Below are 9,863 nucleotides of genomic sequence, written 5' to 3'. Positions count from 1 at the left end.
TCATTCTCCCCTTGGCAACACCTGTCTCCTACTGTCCCCCATTATTAATTACTTTTCTGTTGCTGTGATAGAAACACTGACCAAAACAACTTATAAAAGGAAGAATTTATTTGAGCTTAAGGTTCCAGGGGAGGAAGAACCGATGACCCCTTCACTCTTGCATCTTTCATGCCTCTAAACCCAGTACCAAGTGAACAACACTGCCAAGTTTGGCAACAAGTTTGGGATGGGCCCCAGACTGCTTTATCCTATTTTTAGAAGCTTTTCTCTTCAGTGGCTACTGTAGCAGTTTCCTTTTGCAAGTTGGAGGCTTAACTGGGTGTGGTCTTGCCCTGGAGGCACTCTCTCCACTGTTTAAGTGCAAGTCTCTTTGCCCCTCCTAAGCCACTTTAATCTCTTTATCAATGGGATCCTCTCCAACACCTGCCTGGGCTCCAACATTACCTTCCTAGTGCTCTTTTTCAGTCCATCCTGTACATGCTGTATTCCTTTCTGCCTCATTTGCTCTTTTTCACTGTAAATCTGTATAATAGTCACCTTATAGTCATACCACCATTTCTCCATTATGCTGTCTTGAAATTTCTTCTGCCAGAGAAATTAGTCCATTGCTTTTCAACTTAGCCTCAGGCAAGCTTTTAGGCTATCTGCAGACTCCAGCCAGGCTCTTTGCCAAAATATTCCAGTCCCTGCTTAAGTCGTCTTTTCTCTCTGGAGCTACATTGTTCTCAGCACTTCTTTCTTCCAGGCTCCTGCTGGAATGGCCTGTTAAGCTCTGCTTACAGCAATCAATTGCTTTTCTAGTACAAGCTTCCAAACTCTTCCATATTCTTCCCAACCCCCACATGATCAGGTTCTTCACAGCCAATAGCCCGCTCTCTGGTACCAATTACTGTATTAGTTACTTTTCTGTTGCTGTTATAGAAACACTGACCAAAAGAACTTATAGAAGGAAGAATTTATTTGAGCCTACAGTTCCAGGGGAATTACAGTCCATCATGGCCAGGATGCATGGTGGCAGAGGTGGCTGGAGGAGGAGCAGAAGCTAGGCTCTACATCTTCAGACAGGCACAGGAAGCAAGGGAGCAGCTGGAGATCTGGCAAGGCTTAAGAACTCTCTAAGCCCACTCCCAGTGACATGCTTCCTCCAGGATAACCACACCTAAGAGCCCCCCTCTCTTGGGGTCCTTCTTTCCCTTTACCTCCATGGTTACTTTCCATTTTCCTGACTCCTGTGTTTACATCTCAAATATCTCCCATAGACTCTTGTGTTTGAATTACTGATTCCCAGCAAGTGATGGTGTTTGGAGGAAATGGAGAATCTTTGGGAAGTGGGACCTAGCTCCAGAAAGCAGTTCACTGGGTGTGGGTGGGGTTGGGTGATTACCAATACATTGTAAGCAGCCATATCTTGCCACCATGCCTGTCACTCAAAATCTTATCCACATGAACTCTTCATTCCTAAGCTGCTATCTGTTTGGCATTTGGTTGCAGTGGCTAGAGTAACTAATACACTTCTCTTGAACAAAAATTAAGAAAACTCAGTGAGGAGTATGCCCATCATTTGTTGGTTCATTTCTTGTTCTGACCTCACAAAGAGTCATTGTGAGGAATGGCTGATACCTGCCTATATGATGAGCTGGTTGGGCTGAGCTGTGTCCTTCTAGTGCAGAGAGCTGACTGGTGGTGATCTGCAGGACTCGGACGTTGGTGAATTTTTGGACTTTGACATTGGCGATTTTTTTGGACTTGGATTTTGGTGAATGCGTAGACTTGGACATTGGTGAAATTCTGGACTTGGATTTTGGTGACTTATCTTACTTGGACATAGCTTGCTCCTCGCCTTACTGGCTGTGGTTTGCAGGTAATGGTTTTGGTATTTTCATTTTATGTTTATGTTTTTGGTTTTACATCTTCCTTTTGGATGTTTTTAAATATTCTTCATTAATTATCCTCCACTTTTCTTTTTCAAACTACTCATTCTAGTCCTTTTGTACTTTTTGAAAGTTTTTATAAGTAAACATTAAGGGTAGAGTAAGGACTTCATGATGACATTTCCATACATGCAGAGAACGTACTTGCTAATATTCACGAGCTCTATTACACTTAAACTCCCTCCCCTTCCCCTTCCACATCCCGAATATTTCCCCTTTTACTTTCAAGAGCCCCCACACCCGGGATTCTGCATTTAAAACAGGTTGGCAATATTTGTCTTTGTGGGACTGGTTCATTACACAACGCAATGCATTTTTTCTGAATATGACAGCATTTCTTTCTTTCTATGACTGTGATTCTTTCCTTTGATTCTGTTCCCGTGCTGTCTTAGTCATCAGTTGGTGTATGTTGCAATCCTTGCCTGACTGGTTGAACCTATCTTCATCGTGAAGTATCGCCTTTTTATATGCTGTTGAATTTGGTATAAAGGATTAAGTACTCTCCTTTAAATTTTTAATCATGTGTATATGTCTGTTTGGGTGAGCGGGCAGATGTCTGAATGGGCCAGAGGTGTTGGATGCCCCAGGAGCTAGAGTTACAGGTGGTCGTGAGCTCCTCAACATGGTTGCTGGGAATTGAACTCAGGTCCTCTGGAACAGCAACAAGTGCTCTTAGCTTCTGAGCCATCTCTGCAGCTCACTACTAAGTACCCGTATGAAGGTTTGTTGCGTATTTGTTCTCCAGGGGTATTGGATACTTTTCTCTTATGAATATATCTTCATCTGGTTTTGGTACTGGGAAATAATGGGCTTCATAGGGAGAATTTAGAAGCACTCCTTCCCATTCTATCTAATGGGATATTTTGAGGAGCACTGATTTTAGTTCTTCTTTAAAAGTCTGCTGAAATCATCAGTGGTAATTGTGGTAATATCACCTCCTTTTGTCTCCATCATTATTAATTTGTGCCTTCTAGTTTTCTATTGATTATTTTTGCAAAGGTTGGTCAATTTCATTTATCCTTCAAAATCATCACATCTTTGTGTTGTGATTTTCCTTCCCGTTTCCTTAATTTCCACTCTGATCTTGATTATTTCTTCTACTTTTTTGGGTTTGGCTGATTCTTGTTCCTAGGACCCTAAAGTGCTTCATTGTGTTGTTTGGAGTCTCTCTCATTTTTTCAGTGCAGGGACTTATAGCTACAAATTTATGCCCTAGACCTGATTTTAATTCATTTTTAATCTTACATCACTAGTTGGTGTTGAAACTGACCATCTGACCTAACAAAAATGAGGAGGTATTTACTGAATCAAAACCCCAGTTCCGGCTCGGATGTTGAAAAGGCCTTAAATGAGCAGTATAAGATCATGAAGACCCTGGGCCACGGAAGCTTCGGGGAAGTAAAGCTTGCCAAACATCTCAGCACACGGACCAAAGTGGCCATAAAAATTCTTCAAAAGAGCAGGAGGAATGTCCACAGTAAATCAGAAATAGAAATTATGAAAGACCTTGATCACCCTTATATTATTAAGCTGCATCAAGTAATCGAAACCACAGATAACACCTACATGATTCTTGAGTATGTGGCAGGTGGAGACCTGATGAGCAGGGTTAAGAAGGCAGGCTATCTAAAAGAGAAGGTGTCTCGTAGGGTATTTAAACAGCTACTATGTGCCCTACACTATTGCCACAGCAAAGGGATTGCCCATCGGGACATAAAGCCAGAAAACATACTACTGGACAAACATGACAATGTTAAATTGAGTGATTTTGGGTTAAGTATCAAATTTACCCATGGGCAGTAGCTGACATCTTTCTGTGGCACAGTCCCCTACTGTGCCCCAGAACCCTTTGAGGGCAATGAGTACGACGGTCGTGCAAGCGATACTGGAGCTTGGGTGTTGTACTCTATTTCATGTCTACGGGGTACCTCCCTTTCCAAGGTTATACCTATGAAGAAACAAGGAGGAGAGTCCTAAAAGGCAAGTACCCCATGAAATTCAAGCTGTCGCCAGACCTTTGGGAAGTAATCACTAAATTGCTAACTGTAGACCCCAGAAAATGGCCAACAATAGGCGATATTGTGAACCTTTCATGGCTAGAGAACAGCAATGGAAGTTTTCTCAGAGAGAGAAACAGTGACAGCCAACTGGACCCCATTGGAATGGTGAGCATGAATGCCATGGGGTACAACCCACAGGAGATACACTTGCTTTCAAGGCAACAGTCACCCTGGAAGCCAGATGAAAACCTGAAATTTCTAGAGCTTCCCAGGATTCTACTGGGCCTCCAGGAGGCATCTAGTAGCCTTACCGGTCCCATCTTTTTGCCTGCTCTATCTCAACTTCTGGGTAGAAGCCTTAATATTCCCTGCCTACCCCATACTCAAAAAACCTCCATGCTGCATGGTCATGACACTCAGTGTACGAGCAGCAGCATCTGCGGGGAGACGGGGAGCAGCAGCATCTGCGGGGAGATGTGGAGCAGCAGCATCTGCGGGGAGATGTGGAGCAGCAGCATCTGCGGGGAGATGTGGAGCAGCAGCATCTGCGGGGAGATGTGGAGCAGCAGCATCTTTGCGGAGATGTGGAGCAGCAGCATCTGCGGGGAGATGTGGAGCACCACCTCTGAGTGTACATCATGCTCTGACCTTTCCTCAGCGTGTACACCATCAGCCATCTCAAAGCAGTCATCCCAGGATGTGGCCACAGCTGGCACTGACACCCAAAGAACAGCATGTCTCCACAGGATATGTCACCTCAGTTATCCTGGAAGGAATCCTTCTGTGTGTATACCAGCATGGGTGACAAACAGAGCAATTTATCATCCACCGAAATATCTCAGGAGCACATTGATGGGCAACCCCTGGAAGTTACCACTGTTGTCACTCCCACCTGTAAGAGCAGCACCTCCTCACAGCACACAGCACATCTCTTCACTAGGGAAGGAGCCCTGTGTGAGAACATCACCACTCATAACAGAGACAACAACTCATCCCCAACAGAAACACCTCAAGAGCATGTTAGCGGGCAGCTCCAGGACGTGACCAGAGCTGTCATTCCCAACTCAAAGAACAGCACATCCTCCCAGGATAGATCACTTCTCATCTCCAGGGAGGAAACTGAAATGGAGAACAGTACCAATCAATACAAAGACAGCAGCTCATTGGCCCCACAAAGCTCACCTGCCCCACAAAGCTCACCTGCCCCACAAAGCTCACCTCAGGAGCACTTCAGTCGTCAGCGCAAGGCTGTGCCTAGAGCCCCTCTAAGAAGGAGGATCTGGAAGGGCTTGAAGAAAAGAGTTACACACTGTTTAAGGAATTTGTGCTGCTGTTGCATGCCTGCCCAGGCGGGGCAGCATGTAGGAAAAAACAAAGCTGTAGACAGGGATGAGGACCAGGGAGACAGTGGCAAAAACAGGTAGGTGGAGTGGCTACAATGCACTTCTGCGTTTATGCTAATGTCCTTTTCTTTAAAAGAAAAACACTTCTGTGTTTGTTTGGTGTTGGGGGGGTGTGAGTGTGTGGTGTGTGTGTGTGTGTGTGGTGGTCAAAGGACAATTTGCAGGAGTCAAATTGGTTTCCTTAGAACCCACCATGTGGGCTCTAAGGAAAGAACTGTGGTCTCCAGCCCTGGCGGCAAGCATCTTCATTCACTGCACTACCTTGCTGGCCTAAATCATGTCTTTTTCAAAGTCACAAATAATAAATATACACACTTGTGAGGTAGGTAACAATATATCATCACCCCAAAAAGCAAATCCCATTGTAGTCATCCTTCTTCCCTGAGTCCTGAGGAACTTGAACTCCATGTAGGTAGCAGAGGATGGTGATCTGAGGACAGGGGAGGATGGGGGGAAAGGGTTGCTGGGAGTCAGCAGAGGATCACTGAGGAGGAATCAGCTTGAGGAACGATCCTAACACAGGGTCAGCACAATCAGGGATAAGTGAGTCCTGCCTATTTCCACTAAGAGACTCACTTTATCCTGTCTGTTTTCAAGTGATGTTGGAGCCACTGAGCTCCCTGGATGCTGAATCCAGACAGGAGAGCAGCCGGGAATGGATGTCTGCATCTACAGGTGAGAGCCAGGTAAGAATTGCAAGTTGCTGTGTGCCAGCAGGATGCTGTATCCACATAGCTAACTGAAAGGACAAAATGCCCTCATGTCTGCAGAGAAAAGAGGGAGGGGACAGCAACCTTCTCAGGGCACCTGGGACCCAGAGGAATGAAGGACGATTCTAGGATCGAGGTCTGAGTTCATGGTCCTCCTGACACTCGGCTGCAGGCGGCTCTAAGATGGGCAGTGGACCAGAATGGGTCCAGCCCAGTGAAGCCTTCTGCAGGGCTCACAAACTTTGAGGGCCTCCACAGAGTGCTGGTGATCATCAAGGAAACTATGGAGACCAACCCCCAAGGGCCTAAAGATGCCTAGGGAGATCAGCCCACCTCCAGCCTTCAGATGGGCTTCTGGGTCATTAAAGGAAACAGGAAGAAGACCACAGTGGCCTGACCTTTTGGACTGTGTGTTTGTGTGTGGTGTGTGTGTGTGTCCTTGGTGTAAGATTGCTGATCAGGCTGGAGACAGCAACAGAGGCCTGAGATGCAGGTGTGTCCATCAGGAGCCCAGGTGGGAAGGTAGAATGGACAGGGACAGATGAGTCCATTGACTGTGGTACAACCCTGGGGAGTGTTCTGGCTACTGGATAGTGCCCCTCCCCCAGATCCACAGACCTTAATAACTCCACAGTACCAGTCTCTTAACCTGTGTTTTTTTGCACCATGAGCCATCTGGACTGCAGTCCTCCATACTTTTTATATCTGGAACATACACACACACACACACACACACACACACACACACACACACACACACACACACACACACACACACACACACACACACACACACACACACACACACACACACACACACACACACACACACACACACACACACACACACACACACACACACACACACACACACACACACACACACACACACACACACACACACACACACACACACACACACACACACACACACACACACACACACACACACACACACACACACACACACACACACACACACACACACACACACACACACACACACACACGAGGGAGGGAGAGACAGGGAGAGACAGAGACAAGAGACAGAGACAAAGAGACAGAGACAGAGAGATTCCTCCCCATATTGCTTGTCCCAAGTTGACACTAGTGAAGATTTGTGGAAATGAAGAGGATTCGCATTTTGAAACCAGGTAATTTCTGTGGCCACCAGGGAGCAGCCACAGAGCCTGAAGGGATAACCACAGAACTGTTAATTAACCAGAACCAGGGCACTCCTGTGGCTTCTTCACACAGGGGTGCGACAACACCAGCAGGTCTGCTTTTATTTTCATGCTCTATTTTCATGCTCGTGGGAACTACCGCCAATGTTTGCAGAACACTGAACAATAATAAAGTGTCTGAACTATAACACTTCTGCTAAATATAATGAGCAAGACAGTGTTATCTCCATAACATGTATTCTCGGGAGATCAGCATGTCTCCTGAGAAACCAGGGGAGTACCGGCATTCCGGACATAGCTCCTCAGCAGGCATTCTTGCACAAACTTTCTCCTGAGACACAAGGCTCTCCAGACATAATGCTCGGAGTTCAGCTTAATTCACCAACATAATTTTAAAGCCATAGGAACACTTTGACAGTCCCTGCAAATTTCATATTTCATATGACTTCCCCTCTTGGAAATGCCTCCATGTCCCAACAACTCAGCTTGCTGCTGCCTCCTCTTACTACCCTGCTCCACTGCTTCACAACAGCCACATGAAGGTGGCATGTGCCGTGGTCCCGCTGTTCCCCAGTGTATCCAGACATGTGCAAGGTGAGGCCGACTGTCCTTTGATCAGAGCCAGGGTGAGATCTGAAGTGTTTGTCAGTTGAATTTAGGGAAGGAGCCGGTAAGAAGTATGGCAGAGGGCGGGGAACTGTGGATGGAAAACCACTGAGGTGCCTTCCTCTGACACTGAGGGCTTTTCTCCACATGGCCCATTGTTTCCTGCCACATTCCCACTTTTGAATAGACCCAGAGGCTCTGCAGTGGGGTCAAGGATGAATCAGATCCCTCCCCCTCCTAGACCCCACACTCTAGCATATCCTGCTTAGCTTATTTTCTGCAGTGTCTCCCATAAAGTAGTCTGACCTATTTTCCTTTCTGACACCTGAAGGTTGCTTTGTGGCCTCCAAGGCATGCTGGGGTCACCAGGGAAAGACACCTGGGACCACACTCAGCAAGGGACAAAGCCTCAGGCCAGTCTCACCTGGAGGGGCCAGGGGCAGGAGCTTCAACTTGAGCCCCAACACCCTGGATGGGAGATGGGTAAAGAGGTGATGTTCTGATGTTCTCTAGGTCAGATCATGGAAAAGGGGTGGTGGGTTACAGGGTGACAGACAACTGAATACTTTCTAATTTTTAATGAAAACCTTGGTTTTCAGATTTCCCAGAGGAAAGAAGGCCAGTACAAGGGCCTAAGTGGACAGCCTGAGAAGAGCACCATCTGCTGACCCTGAGAGCACGCAGCACCTCGCACTGACTCCTTTGTTGGGCACGGGTTGAGAGTGGTGGACAGGGCACTGGTTAGAGCTTGCCATCTTGCTGAGATACAACGGGCTGTATCTCAAATACTGCAGGGTCTTGTCTTTGTTTCTCTCCTACAGACCTCCAGAGACTGCTTACACACTAGCACGGACGCCCATCTGAGGGGAGTAGGATGGGGGAAAGATGTCGCTCTCCTCCGTACCTCCCTGGAGAATGGGTTTCTCTGCTGCCTTTGGCCTGAGAGGGAGGACCTGCAAAGGTGGGGGGCAGCAAGGTTAATCGGGGGAAGAAAGGACTTGACGCAGGCAGGGGGCCGTCAGGTCGCTCGATGAGGCCCCACCAGGTTACGATGTATGGGATCTGGTCCTGGTGGCCCGTACATGGGCAGAAGACATGGTCCTCTACTCTGGAAATCAGACTCAGGTTAAAAGTCCCTTCAGGGGGCCATCCTACATTGAAGGAGGGCCAATCAACCGAACATAAAGTTGTCCATTTCTTCTTCTTTACATCTGCACTATTGTTATGGGCAATCATCTTAACGTCTCCCCAGTGGACTAGAGTAAGATCCAGAGGGGAAGATGGGGTATTGCCCATAGTATTTATCAGTCCTGTCCATTTCATCAACAAAGTAATTAGAACAAAGGACACAAGACACAAGAACGACACGGACAAACAGAGGGCCCAGAATAAGCTGCCGTGGCTTTCAGATGATCTGGACTCTTGGCCATGTGAGTCCCCTGGCTTGATTATGCCAAAGACCATATGGATAGGACGTGCGTGTTCCAACAGGGTCGTGAGGCCCTCTGAGGTTTCAGATAGACTAGTGTCCTGGTGGGGTGTCCTATGAGGAGCACCCACCCCGACGAGGATGGGGATGTCTCCCGTATCCTCCAGGTCACCTTGCTAGCATTTCAGTGACAAAAAACTGAGATCAGATGGCCACGACTGAAGGGAAAGTATAAAAAAGGGAAAGTATAGAAAAGACAGGCGGACAAACACAGCATTACAAAAACTTACCTGGCCCATTGATCACAAACATTTTGGGGTCGGTTCCTCTCGGAGGTCTCTAGGGGGATCCTGGACGAGACCGCAAATGTTGTACCCCATCCACTGGGCCCCAAAAAGACCACCGAGGACCCAACACACCAAAATGCAAAAGTAAAGGTTTATGGTTTATTCGGGCTTAAGCTCAGGCTCTCAGACCTCACCAACTCAACAGATCTGTGCTGAGAGCCCAGAGTAAGGGAGAGTGGAGCCTTTTATAGGTTTTAGACAAAGGGGGGGAGGAGATACAGAAGATACATTTTGGTTGGTTCAAGGAGCACGT

At 47.1% G+C, this 9,863-nt stretch overlaps 1 long non-coding RNA gene across 1 annotated transcript; it reads left to right on the top strand.

The window, feature by feature from the left end:
• Positions 1–5,239: 5,239 nt before the first annotated feature.
• LOC103749928 lies at positions 5,240–8,580 on the top strand. Its single transcript, XR_606811.2, has 3 exons — positions 5,240–5,351; positions 5,932–6,020; positions 8,434–8,580. It is a non-coding gene; the product is annotated as an uncharacterized LOC103749928 (long non-coding RNA).
• The last annotated feature ends 1,283 nt before the right edge of the window (positions 8,581–9,863 follow it).

The sequence above is a fragment of the Nannospalax galili genome, unplaced genomic scaffold, assembly GCF_000622305.1.
Source record: "Nannospalax galili isolate Female #2095 unplaced genomic scaffold, S.galili_v1.0 scaffold13150, whole genome shotgun sequence".
Lineage (NCBI taxonomy): Eukaryota > Metazoa > Chordata > Mammalia > Rodentia > Spalacidae > Nannospalax > Nannospalax galili.
This window is presented reverse-complemented; position numbering and strand designations above follow the sequence as displayed.